Here is a 14,232-nt window from a genome sequence, read left to right as displayed (position 1 = left end):
GGCAATATCTGGTCTAGTACAGACCATAGCATACATCAAGATTCCAACCGCACTCTGGTAAGGCACTCTGCTCATGTCTTCCATCTCCAATGGGGACGTAGGACAATCTGAAATAGATAGTTTCATTCCAACTGTAAAAGGAACACTCAATGGTCTACAATTCTGCATGTTGAACCTCTGTAACACTGAATTCACATACTTACTTTGGCCTAGCCATAGCTTTCTGTTCACCCTATCTCTTCTAATTTCCATCCCAAGAATGTGCTTTGCTGCACCAAGATCTTTCATTTCAAATTTAGCAGCGAGCTGAGACTTCAGTTCTGAAATCATACCTTTCCCTTTACCAATGAATAACATATCATCAACATACAATGCAATGAATAAGAAATGATCACCATAAGATTTATAATAAACACAGTGATCTGATTTAGAACGTTCAAATCTCAAACTCAACACATATGTATCAAATTTCTGGTACCACATCCTAGGACTTTGTTTGAGGCCATACAAAGATTTCTTCAATTTACAGACCAAATTACTTTTGCCTTTCACCACATAGTGCTCCGGCTGTGTCATATAAATATCTTCCTCCAAATCACCATGAAGGAAAGCAGTTTTCACATCCATTTGCTCAACCTCTATATCATAAGCAGTAGCAATAGAAAGCAAAAATCTAATGGACGTCATTTTTGCAACAGGAGAAAATATCTCACCGTAATCAACACCCTCAACCTGAGAGTAGCCTTTTGCAACCAACCTTGCTTTATACTTCTCAATGCTTCCATCTGAACCAATCTTTTTCTTGAACACCCATTTACAACCAACAGGTTTTCGTCCTTCAGGCAATGGTACAAGATCCCATGTATCATTCTTTTTCAAAGCTGCCATTTCTTCCTCCATAGCAATCTTCCAGGATTTTGCATCATTCATACCTAATGCCTCTTCTACAGATTTCGGTTCATCCACACTAGTATTCAGAGAAAAAATACATCTCCAATCATCAGGTGAATACCTTTTAGGTGGTTGTCTATGTCTTGTAGACCTTCGAACAAGCTGAGTTGGAGGTTCTTCCTCCTCTTCTGAAGATTCAGAGCTAGACGAGCTCTCCTCAAATTCTTGCCTATCTAGGGGTCTCGATTCAACTCTTTCAGGTGTAGAAGGAAGTTGAATCACATCTTCTTTTTTAGTCTGTTCTGGCTGCAATGTAACAGAAGGAGACTTAATTTCTCTAAAAATAACACTTCTACTATGAATTACCTTTTGTGCAACAGGGTCCCAAAGCTTGTATCCTTTCACACCATAACTATACCCGATGAAGATACATTTCACAGCCTTGTTCTCCAACTTTGTTCGCTTCTCCTTTGGCACATGTGCATATGCCTCGCAACCAAAAACTCTAAGATGTCTCAATGAAGACTTGTGACCTGACCATGCTTCCATAGGCATTTTATCAACAAGAGCTGATGTAGGAGACCTGTTAATCAGGTAGCAAGAAGTGGCAACAGCTTCAGCCCAAAACTTTTGTTCGAGACCAGCACCACTCAACATACTCCTAGCCTTCTCCATCAGTGTCTTGTTCATTCTTTCTGCAACTCCATTCTGCTGTGGAGAATACGGAGTTGTCTTCTACCTGTTAATTCCACAGTCTTTACAAAATCTATCAAAATCATTAGAGCAAAACTCATCGCCATTATTAGTTCTCAAACATTTTGTTTTCTTTCCAGTCTGCAACTCAACCATTGCTTTAAATTCTTTAAAACGACTAAAAACTTCAGATTTACTCTTTAGAAAATATACCCATCTCCTTCTACTAAAATCATCAATAAATGAAACATAATATGTGGATTTTCCAATCGAAGAGACATCTACTGGACCAAACACATCAGAATGGATAAGATCCAAAACACCACAAGTTTTATGAGAACTCGAGTAAAACTGAATGCGGTTTTGTTTTCCATAAATGCAATGCTCACAGAAATCAAAGTCAAGATTACAATCATTCAAACCTTCAACAAGGTTTTTATTTTTCAAGGTCCTTAGACCCTTTTCTCCAATGTGACCAAGTCTCTGGTGCCATAACATAGTCTTCTCTGCAGGTAACTTTGCTTCAGACGAAAGAGCACCCTTAGGTACCCAAAAACCATTTCCATCTGCTGAAGGCGAAACCTTCAAATCTTCCAGTGAAGTATCCGCAGATTTACTTTTTACAGAAGTGCTGTTGCACTCAACAGTGTATGCTTCAAGCTTATACAAAGTGCCAAACCTGACACCTCTAGCAACTACCATAGCACCCTTAATCATCTTACATCCTGCTTCAGAAAAGACTACCTGCACACCTGCATCTATCAGTTTGCTCACAAATAACAAGTTTCGTTTTAATCCAGGGATATGCAGCACACCATTAATCCTTTTTATTCTACCATCAGAAAACTTGATTCTAACTTTACCTCGACCAACAATGTCTAGAGGTGAATCATCACCCAAGTACACCTTACCTCCATTAAATCCTTCATATTCAGAAAACCAATCTCTATTGGAAGTCATATGAAAAGATGCACCTGAGTCAAATAGCCAGGCATCATTACCTGCATGAGTCGCCAAAGCCACAATAAATGCATCGCCATCTTCCTTGTCGGACTCAGAATCAGAATCGAACTTTTTCTTTTTCTTCTTCTTCTTTTCTTCTTTGCAGTCCTTACGGATGTGACCCGGTTTACCGCAATTCCAGCAAATGACTTTGGACTTTCTAGGAGATTTCGATCTCCCTTTGGATTTGGACTTGCCGCGCTTATCATTCTTCTTGCCTTTCTCTTTAGGTCTTCCATGAACGGTTAGGGCTTCCTTTGAACTGATGGATACCTTCCTTCGCATCTCTTCACCGAGTAGGGCACCCACCACGTCTTCAGATTTCAAAACAACAGAAGTACTACCGATAGCCATAACAAGAGAATCCCACAAATCAGGCAAAGAACAAAGCAAGATCTGACATTTCTCCTCCTCGTCCATCTTAACACCGACGGATACTAATTGAGCCACCAACATATTGAATGCTTCCAGGTGGTCTGCAATTCGTCCACCCTCTTCCATCTTCAAGGAATACAATTTCTTTCTTAAGAAAATTTGATTTAATAAAGATTTCACTTGATACATCTCACCAAGCTTAGTCCATAGCTTCTTTGCAGAGTTTTCTTCATGGACAATGATTAGAACAGAGTCTGCCAGGCACAGTCTGATTAGACCCTTGGCTTTTCGGTCCATAACATCATACTGAGCTGCCGCAGTAGGATCTGAGGGCCTTTGGACATTCGCATCAACAGCATCCCAAAGATCTCAATCTATTAGCAGATCTTCCATCCTCAGCTTCCACATCTCAAAATTATTTCCATTAAATTTCTCCACCTCTATTCTCCCTGACGAACTCGCCATCTGAATATTCCTGCAACAAGATCAAAAAGTGTCTTCTGCACAAGCTCCCACTCAAATCTGGATTAGTTCAAAAAACCCAACTGCCCACAATTGAAACCAAAGGTGATCAGGCTCTGATACCACTTGTAAGGAAGTTAAGTAGCGGAAACAACTTCCTACACTAACCTTGAAAGGAGGGTAATGCAAAACTTTTTCAGATCATTACAACAGTTACAGAAAATAGAAATAGATATAATAGCAATCATACCACAACACAATGATTTACGTGGGGAAAACCCTTTCGGAAGAAAAACCCCACCCTCCAAAAGCAGCTCAATATTTTATTCAGCAATCAAAAACAGATTACAACATACTTGCACAGCAAGCTCTTCGCAGGAGTACCACTAATCAGGGATTCAGAGGCAACTCAATAGCCATAAGACTCTTACACACAACCTCTATCTCACACACCTCATAAATAGGAGATACAATACAAGAAACCGTCAAACGGTATTACAAAACCATGGGCTAAAACCACCCAATAAGGTGTAGCCGACGTTATCTCCCTTCTAGATGCCTTATAACATGTTAAAGCACACATCAACATGTGTCGCTCCCCTTTACAGCTCATTTATGTATCCGATACAAATTATTTTTCCTATTTCAGGAGTACAAACTTCCGGAGGCCATAACTTGAGAACCGGGTGTCCGATTGACAAACCGTTTGAAGCGCCGGAAAGCTCGCAAAGTGCTCTATCACCTCATAACCCACTTCGCCGGTTACGGCCACTTTTCAGGGCATTTCGGAGCCTCTAAAGTCCCCAAAATTAAGTTTAAATATTTTATTGCACCCCTCCAAGACGAAAACATTAATATCTTCAAAACTAGCTGTGACCTTGCGACGCAACTTTACCGGAATGCTTATCTAGCCAACCAGAAGCTTCAGGGAGAGTTTCGCACCATTTCGTGCTCAAATGAAAACTTACTATAAATAGTAACCTCGCATAAATGCAAGGTTGAGACACCATTTTTCCCAACACATATGACCCCTAAGGACAACATACAACCCCTTATGATACCATATTTGGTTGTTATGGGTCCTATGGTGTCCTAAAGGGTCATATTGTGTCCTCAGCCCCTTAGGACAACATATGACCCCTTACAACACCAAATTGTGTCGTTATGGGTCATATGGTGTCCTAATGGGTTATGGGACACCATATTACCCCTAAGGACAACATACATCACAGAATACCTTATGAAACTTAAAATTCTCATTAAAAACGTATTCTACAAATTGAACCCCATTACATTACTCATTTTGACATGATTTTGCTCACATGACAACTTTTGACAACTTATTACAAAATGACTCATTACATGAGTTTGATGACTCCACATGGAATTATTAGCCATGTTTTCAATATAAAATGGCCATAATTGACCTTACAACATAAATTTCTCCTTGATCTTCATTGTGGCCTCATGATGGACATGCTTGACTTGGGTGCTCTGCACCATACTCCCAGGGGTTCAAAATTTCCAAGTCCCTTGGAAATGCCTACAAAAACAAAAAAATAGAAAAACCAAACAAAAACTTCATCTTTACTTTTGGTTTCTACTTGTCCTCTTGCTATAGCCATGTTCTTCCTTGACTTTTATCATCTTAAATTTGCAGTTGCTCTTTGAGTCTCACCTTTGGCTTGCCTCCTCTTGGTAAAAGTAATACCACCTACTATTAAATAATTTCTTATGCCAAGCTAGTCAATGAAGGCATCATCATTTTGGAAGGTGTCAAGTTGTGGAGGCCCTTGTTGGTCCTAATAAATGAGTTGTGGATGAATGAGGCGAAGGCCATCAATGTTTTCAAAGTCAATAGGAGTGAGAGTAAAGATGCAAGAGTCTTTGGGTATTTCAATGCAATCGCTGAGGTCATCACTATAAATCTCCTCATTAGCCTCAATTGTAAACGAATCCAAATTGACATCACTAGAGGGACACTAAGCAATGGGACTCTTCACTTTTCATGGTTTTGACCTAGAACCTTGAGATGTTGAGGGTTCGGGATCCCAAAATGATTTTATCCACGGTTATCCACTATCTTTCTTTTCTTGAGATGTAGGCTTTGATAGAGTTAGTTGACCAACTTTGAATTTTTTGTTAAACTCTTCCTTTTGTGGGTTCACCTAGTTCTCGGAATGTTTCAGTAAGATCATAATCACTAGATAATGTTTCTAAAACCCATTCCCATTCATTAGAGTCTATGGAATAGCATTTCTCTCATGGTTGGTAATTAGTGGAGATAGAATCTGTGATTTGTAATGTTTCTTTAGAATTGTGAGTACCTAATATAAAGGGTATGAAGCCAAGTCCTTTGGAGCACTAGTTCTTGAAGTTTAACTCTAGTTGCAATGGTTCAACAATTCCTTTCTTATGTAACTCAGGAGGGCCTTTACCATCATATCCAATTTTTTGTAAGAACTTAAACCCTTTTCCCTACTTCTCACATGGTATTTTGATGTGATCTCTTGTAGATTCCTCTTTAGGTTCTTTATAAAGCATTTTGTGAAGATCTTCATCTTCCAACTCACCCCATTTTGGGAATATGGTGGGATCCCATTTTATAATAATGCCGGATACTTTTTTATAAGGATGTGGTCATCCATAATCTTTAGGAGAATCTATTAATTGTCTTAAATACATGGTTTTATTCAAAGTATACTCTCCCATTCCCTTGTCCTTGTATTTTCCTTTGAGCTCGCCTTGTTTTGATGTAGAAGGTTTTAAAGATAATAGATTCACATATGTTGATGATAATTGGAATTATTATCTTTGATCTTGGTCGCAGGTTATTACAATATAAAAACAGATTTGGATCACCTTTTATTGTTATTTCAAGAGCCATTATAAGGAAATTTGATACATTGATGATATGTTGATGGTACTGCTCTCATTTCATGTATCTATGGACATCCCAAGAGTATGTTATATGTGAGATCTAGATCAAGGACTTGACAAACCACTTCCTTTGTGACTAGTTCAACTCTAAGAGGTAAGGTGATTGTTCCCTTGGATGAGAATTCTTCATCATCATATGCTTTAATGGTGATATTATTCTTTGAATTCATAGTTTATTCAGAATATCCCAATTGTTTAATAGTATTCAAAGTACAAGCATTTAGACCTGCTCCTTCATCTATCAAGACTTGTTTAATGTGACTTTTGGGGAGAAAGGATTCAATGTGGAGAGGTGCATTGTGTGGTTGGCATATGGATATGTTATCGAATTCTATGAATGTAAGGCAATGTGGAGTGGAAGGTATCCAACCATGGCTTGAAATTGGTCCATTTTCAGATTAGTGGGAACAGAGGTTTTTCTCAATGTTTTTCCAAGAATAGCCTTGTGTGAAGGGGATATACGTAAAATCTCAAGGATGGAAATGAGAGCGGGTATCATCCCTAAGTTGTCTACAAGGTCATACTCATTTTTGGTAGATGATGAGGATGTGGTCTTGGGTGGAACACCTTGTAAGGTAACTTTACCTCAACGCGTTGTGACATTACATTCAAATATTTCGTCATTAGATGGGGAAGAGGATGGTCCAATTCCTTTCAAAACAAATTTACTCCTTTGGGTAGAACCTTCAGGAGTTTTTTCCTTTATGATAATGGTAGAAACATAATTTTCCATTGAAATGTGGTTAATGGTGGAATCATAATCATCTGACATCTTAGCACAATTATCTTGATTATCTGCTTTGTCTTTTCCCTTATCATGTTTAGGAAATGGTTCCTTAAACATCGCATGTTCCTCATTGGAGGTATGACCATCAACTTCTATGCCATCTTTGTCAATAAGATATTGTATAACATTCTTCAATCTCTGACAATTGCCAATTGTATGTCCTTTTCTCTTGTGATATTCATAATACTCACCATCATTCCACCATGCAGGTTTCACATTTGGTTCATAAGGTGGATTGTCTGGTATTGTTATAAGCTTGTTTGCAACCAATTTCTTAAATGTTGTCTCAATTGGCTCTCCCAATGGAGTGTATTTCCTTCAAGTCTTTGACGACCTTTCAGTGTTCACTTGATTGTTTGAGTTAGATGAACTTGCACCAGGGAAAGTTATGTTTAGTTTTACAACATTTGCATCTACTACCCCATCATTGATTATGTTCTTATTCTTGTTCCAAAATTGGGGTTTGTCTTTCCTATTTGATTCCTCTTTGTTATCTTTTAATATCTTAATGGTTCCTTGTTCAATAAGGACTTTCTCAGTTACCAATTCCTTTTCTTTTATTTCTTTGAAGGTAGACAAAAAATATTTTCTTAGTTCATAACCAATATACTTGTTGACAATTTGAGTGAACATTTATACCATTTTTTTTTGTGGGATATCACAAGATAATTGACTAGAAAAATCTCTCCATCATTGTAAAAATGAAGCAAAGGATTCCCCACTTTTCTGTTTGGTATTGCGCAAAGTAGTCACCGACGCATCTGTTTCAATATTGTACAAGAAGTGTTGTATGAAAGCTTCTGCTAGAACACTCCATGACTTGATTTCAGGTGGAAGTTGGTAGAACCATTCCATAGCTTGTCCACCTAATCTTTGTGGGAACAATATTTGTTGACCATTTGGTGGAATTGATTATGTGTTGCATTGATGTTTTGTCATTGATGCCAACACTATCTTTTTGGATGCTTTACGAGCACCCTTCTGGTTCCAGTAGGTTAGGTGGTTTCTGGTTAACTTGGATCTGGCATGATCAGGTAGGCTCCAGTAAAATCTAATGATGGAATTGTTTTTTTCATGATACTTATACTCATATTTGATCAGTTGGTTTTGGTCTAGAAATTGGATACTATCCTGCTTGCTTAGAAGATTGGTTTTTGGTTTCGGCAAGGTTTTCACCAGCTAAGCTTTTGATGGAGATCTTTTATGAATTGCATAAGTGGTGTTGGTGTAGCTTCTCATGATGTTTCAGGATATTGTTGGTGATCTTGTTCGAGACTTGGCGGTTGGAGATCGTTACTGAAGCATGTGGACCTATACTTGGTTCCAGTTGATATAGGTTATGGACTAACATTAATGTAATGTATGGATAGGACCTATTGATGTATTTAAGGGATGTATTATATGTTGATATTATTATTTGTTTGGTCTAAAGGCGGACATGATTTATAATTATGTAATCGGTTTATTGTCTGGTGGCTGACCTGATTGTTTATGGTCGAGGGTTTATATATATAGATGTAAGATAACATTGTATAATATATCATGGAACATATCACAACTATGTAAGAGGTCATGGTCAAGGATTGTAATGTGCAAATAATGTAATATCATTCAGGCAGAGGAGGTGGTCGATCATTGGAGATCAAATTCAGTTTATGTAAGAGTATTTAGTCCTCCGCTATTGAGCTTAACTAGAACTGTACTCAGGCATAGGAGATGTTATCTTTTGCAGTTCAACACTTCTCTGGGTTGTAGTCTGGATTTATATGTAGTCAATGAGACTCATTTTGTGATGAGCAATGTGCTCTAGGATGTTGGCCTTCCTGCAAGTGCAGGCCCCTCAATTGTAATTCACATACTTACTACAAAAGTATTATCTAACTGTGGGTAGGATTTCCACCGTGGTTTTTCCCTTTACCAGGTTTTCCACATACAAATCTTGGTGTTGTGTGGATGGATTTTATTCTATAATTATTGTTTATGCTTAATTGATTAACTACAATTCTGGTATTAATGTTTTGGGTTATGGTATTAAAGTTTAAATTGCTAATGGTTCCTGTAATCTGTGACAATTGTTTCACCCCCCCTCTCAGTTGTCTTCTGGTTATTTGAACTGTCTAACAATTGGTATCAGATCTTTGGTCCTCTCCACAGAAAGATTAACAGCTTGAGGAAGATCCTATGGCAACTATCAGTTCAAGTTCATCCAGTTCTTCTGGAGCTATCTTTTGAAGGGATATTCTGAGGCTTGATGGAACAAATTACACAGTATGGAAGATTCAGATGGAGACTCATCTGAGATGTCTTGGTAAGGAGATTTGGAAGATCACATAGAATGGTGTTACACCCTATAATCCGAGATTTGTCAATCCTCCTCTAGGAAACCTAGACAAGGAACTTAAGAATGATTGTAGAGCAAGAGAACCCCTCTTGTGTGCACTTTTTGATCAACAAATCATCTGGAAAGGCTATATGGGATAAGTTGGAGACTCTTAATGAAGGTGACCCTAGAGTGAAGATTGCTAAACTTGATGGTTATCGAGTGAGATGAAAAATTGAAGATGGAAGAAGATGAAAGGATTACTGCATTCATGGAAAGGGTAAATGAAATTGTTATGGGAATTCGATATTGTGGTGGAACTCTGAGCGAAGATGAAATTGTTTCTAAAGTCCTAAGAGCCCTACCACCGGCTTATAAAATGAAGGCTATTGCTATCAATGAGTTGAGAACAATGGCTAACACATCTATCAATAGAGATACTTTGGTTGAGAAACTGTCTACTTTTGAGATTGAGGAATTTCAACCTTTTGGAGATATACAGACTGAACCTTCTTTTCACGTATCTACATCTACAACTAGTAAGCTAGACTGGAAAGTTTTATATGAAAAGAAATTAGAAGATATGAAGAGAGAAGATGATGAGTTTGAGAAACTTGAAGCACTACTTGCTAGAAGAGTACTTAAAGGACCGGTACGAAGTAAGTATGAAGGCAAAGCACCTTTTAAATGTTTTTCATGTAATAAGATTGGTCATTTTGCATCTAGATGTCCTGAAAAGAATTCAAGATTTGAAGAAAGAGTTAAAAGATCATTGAAGGCTAACCCTGGATATCAGAACAAGTATAAATTCAAGAAAAACAAAGACAAATCATGCTACATAGCGGATGAGGAAGGTATTACTGATTCAGATGATGAACTGGTGGAAGACTCTATTGGTGGACTTGGAAATGAGAAGGAATTGGTGTTCCTGGCTATCAAGGAAGATGATCCAGCACTAGAAGAAAATATACCTAAGAAAAATGCAATTACTACTAAAATTGAAGACAAGGATGAATGGGTAATTGATAGTGGTTGTTCACATCATATGACTAGAGATAAAGAGAATTTTTTGTCTTTGCAAGAATTTGATGGTGGTCTAGTTAGATTTGGAGATGGCAAGGCAAGTATGATCAAAAGAAAAGGAACTATATCATTGGATGGTAAGAAAAATACTGACAATGTGTATTATGTTGAAGGTTTAAGGCATAATCTTTTGAGTGTAGGACAATTGGTAGATAATGGATTTCAGTTATAGTTCAAGGATGGAAAATACAAAATCATTAATTGAACTGGCTTGGAAATTGCAACCGGTACACACACAAAAGGTAATATATTTCATTTAAACTCCGGTGAGAAGACATGTTTGATTACACAGATTGATGAGAGTTGGCTATGGCATAAAAGACTATGTCATGTGAATTTTGATTGCATTATGAAGATTAGTTCCACTAAGGTAGTTATGGATATACCTAAGATTATGAAGCCCTATAAACCAATATGTAAAGAATGTCAAATGGGTAAACAAGTCAGAATATTTTTTAGAAGTATACAAGATAAATCAAATGATGTCCTTGATCTTATTCATACTGATTTTTGTGGCCTTGCTAGAGTTAAAAGTTTTCATTGTGATAGATATTTCATGCTAATCATTGATGATTATTCTAGAATGATGTGGGTTACTTTTTTGAGAGAAAAATATGAAGCATTTGAAAAGTTTAAAATTTTTAAGGCTAAAGTGGAAACTAAGATAGGATTGAAGATTAAATGTTTGAGATCAGATCATGGTGGAGAATTCACATCTGGTGAGTTTAATAACTTTTGTGACAAGCATGGTATAAGAAGACAATTTTATGCTCACCGGACACCTTAGCAGAATGGACTTATGGAAAGCAAAAATAGAACTATCTTGGATGTTGCTAGAACAATGATGATGGATGCTAATATAACTCATATCTAGTGGAGAGAAGAAGTGAGTACAATGGTTTATACATTCAATAGAGTACACATCAAAGGAGAAACTGGTAAGACACCTTATAAATTATGGTTTGGCAATATACCTACAGTTAAGTATTTCATAATTGTTTGTAGCAAATATTATATTAGGAGAGATGATATTATTGGAAAATTTAATCCTAGATGTGATGAAGGCATATTTCTTAGTTATTCTAATGAAAGAAAAGCATATAGATGTTATAACAAGAGATTGCAGAGAATTGTGGAGACTGCTAATGTCAAAGTAGATGAGTTAAACATAAGTCAAATTAGAGTTTATGAGAAAGAACTGGTAGTGGAAATTATTGTATCTAAACCGGTAGCAGCTTTACTGGAATAGAGAGTTGAACCAGTTACTCCGAGAACATCAGAGAATTCTATAGTAACCAAAGAACAGGGAAGAGGAACAGAGAGTCAGAAGACTCCTAGGTATGTGAGATTGAATCATTCTGAAGATCAAATCATTGGGGATAAGAGAAATGGAGTGATGACAAGAAGAATACTAGCAACTAATGAGGTATTTTTAATTTCACAAGTTGAACCGGTATCAATAATTGAGGCATGTAAAGATGAACATTGGTTGACATCTATGGAAGGAGAGTTAGATCAATTTGAGAAAAATAACACATGGACTTTGGTTCCCCGGCCTAAAAATTAAAATGTTATTGGAACTAAATGGGTTTTATAGAAATAAATTAAATGAAGATGGTCAAGTTATAAGGAATAAGTCTAGATTGGTTTGCAAAGGACATTCGTAGAAGGAAGGAATTGATTATGGAGAGGCTTTTGCACTTGTAGCTAGGATTGAAGCTGTAAAATTATTTCTTGCCTATGCTGCCTATAAAAACTATAAGGTTTATCAGATGGATGGTAAATATTCATTTTTGAATGGGGATCTTGATGACGAAGTTTATATTGAGAAACCTGATGGTTTTTCACTATCAGATGATAGAGATATGGTTTGCAGGTTAAGGAAAGATTTATATGGATTCAAATAAGCAACTAGAGCTTGGTATGCAAAGTTGAATAAATATCTTTTGAAGTTTGGTTTTACTAAGGGCAGTGCTGACAGTAATTTAAATTATAAAATCACTAATTATGATATACTGATAGTTGAAGTATTTGTTGATGACATTATCTTTGGAGGTGAAGATAAGTTATGCATAGAATTTTTTAAGAATGTGGGAAAAGAATTTGAGATGTCTATGATTGGTGAGATGAATTCTTTATTAGGTTTGCAGATTACTCAAACTAACAAAGGCATTTTTATCTATCAAACTAAATATGCTAAGGAATTGTTGATGAAATTTGGCATGGGAGATTCTAAACTAGTAAGTACATCTATGATTACAAGTGAGAAATTGACAAGAAAATATGTTTCTGCACTTATAAATCCTACAAGATACAAATATATGATTGGAGGTCTGCTTTATTTGACTCGGACAATGCCTGACATTATGAATGTTGTTTGTATTGTTTCAAGATTTCAGAGTGATCCTAGAGAAAATCATGAAATGGCGGTCAAAAGGATTTTTAGATACTTGCAAGGTACATCATAATATAGCTTATGGTACCCTAAGGATGATAACTTTACTTTATGTGCATATACAGATGTTGATTGAGCTAGAGATGTTGTTGAGCGAAAAAGTACTTCTAGTGGAGCTTTCTTTCTTGGAAAGAAGTTGGTTTCATGGATTAGCAAGAAATAGTCATGTTCTTCTCTATCTACTATTGAAGCTGAGTATGTTGCTATTGCTACTAACTGTACACAATTTTTATGGATGAAACAAATGTTGAAGGATATAAAGGTGGATTGTGATGCACTGGTAGTTATTCACTATGATAACTCTATTGCTATTGATATATCAAAGAATTTGGTATTTCATTCTAAAATAAAGCACATATCTATCAAGTACAACATTTTGAAGGAGAAGGTGGAAGAAAATGAAGTTAGACTGGTTTATGTGAACACTAAAGAACAAATTGCATATATTTTCACTAAACCTTTATCCAAGGAATCATTTGAGTACCTGCCCCTCTGGTAGAGACTTGATTGATGCAGTTTGGCATCAGTCTAGCATGCACTATCAAGATACTATTCATTATGGCACTAATGTGCGATGCTACTACTCAAGAGGAGTAGTAAGCTTTGAGATTAGGAGGTTTATATTTTTGCTTTGATATTTCTATCAGATTTCTGGCATTGATGTCAAAATGGGAGATATTGATGTGAAAAAGTAAAAGAAAAAGGTAAAGGGGAAAGATATTAATGAGATATATGTACAATTCAGAGCTTTATAGAAATATCATTCATAGGGGGAGTTTGGTCTTTATTTCAGAACCTCATTGTTACATCTGTATGTGGGAGTTTGTTGGTTGTCTTCCATAGGGGGATAATTGTTTGGCATTTATTGGTAGTTAGATGTTTTTCACATCTAGTGTTGCCATCAATGCCAAAAGGAGAGATTCTTGATTTTGAATTGATTATGTATTGCATTGATGTTTTGTCATTGATGCCAACACTAGCTATTTGGATGCTTTATCGACACCCTTCTAGTTTCGGTAGGTTAAGTGGTTTCTGGTTAACTTGGATCTGGCATGATCTGGTAGGCTCTAGTATAATCTGATGATGGAATGGTTTTTTCATGATACTTATACTCATATTTGATCAGTTGGTTTTGGTCTGGAAATTGGATACTATCCTTCTTACTTAGAAGATTGGTTTCTAGTTTTGACCACGGTTTCACCGACTGAGCTTTTGATGGAGATC

The sequence above is a fragment of the Cryptomeria japonica genome, chromosome 9 (assembly GCF_030272615.1).
Source record: "Cryptomeria japonica chromosome 9, Sugi_1.0, whole genome shotgun sequence".
Lineage (NCBI taxonomy): Eukaryota > Viridiplantae > Streptophyta > Pinopsida > Cupressales > Cupressaceae > Cryptomeria > Cryptomeria japonica.
Note: the sequence above shows the minus strand (reverse complement) of the source record.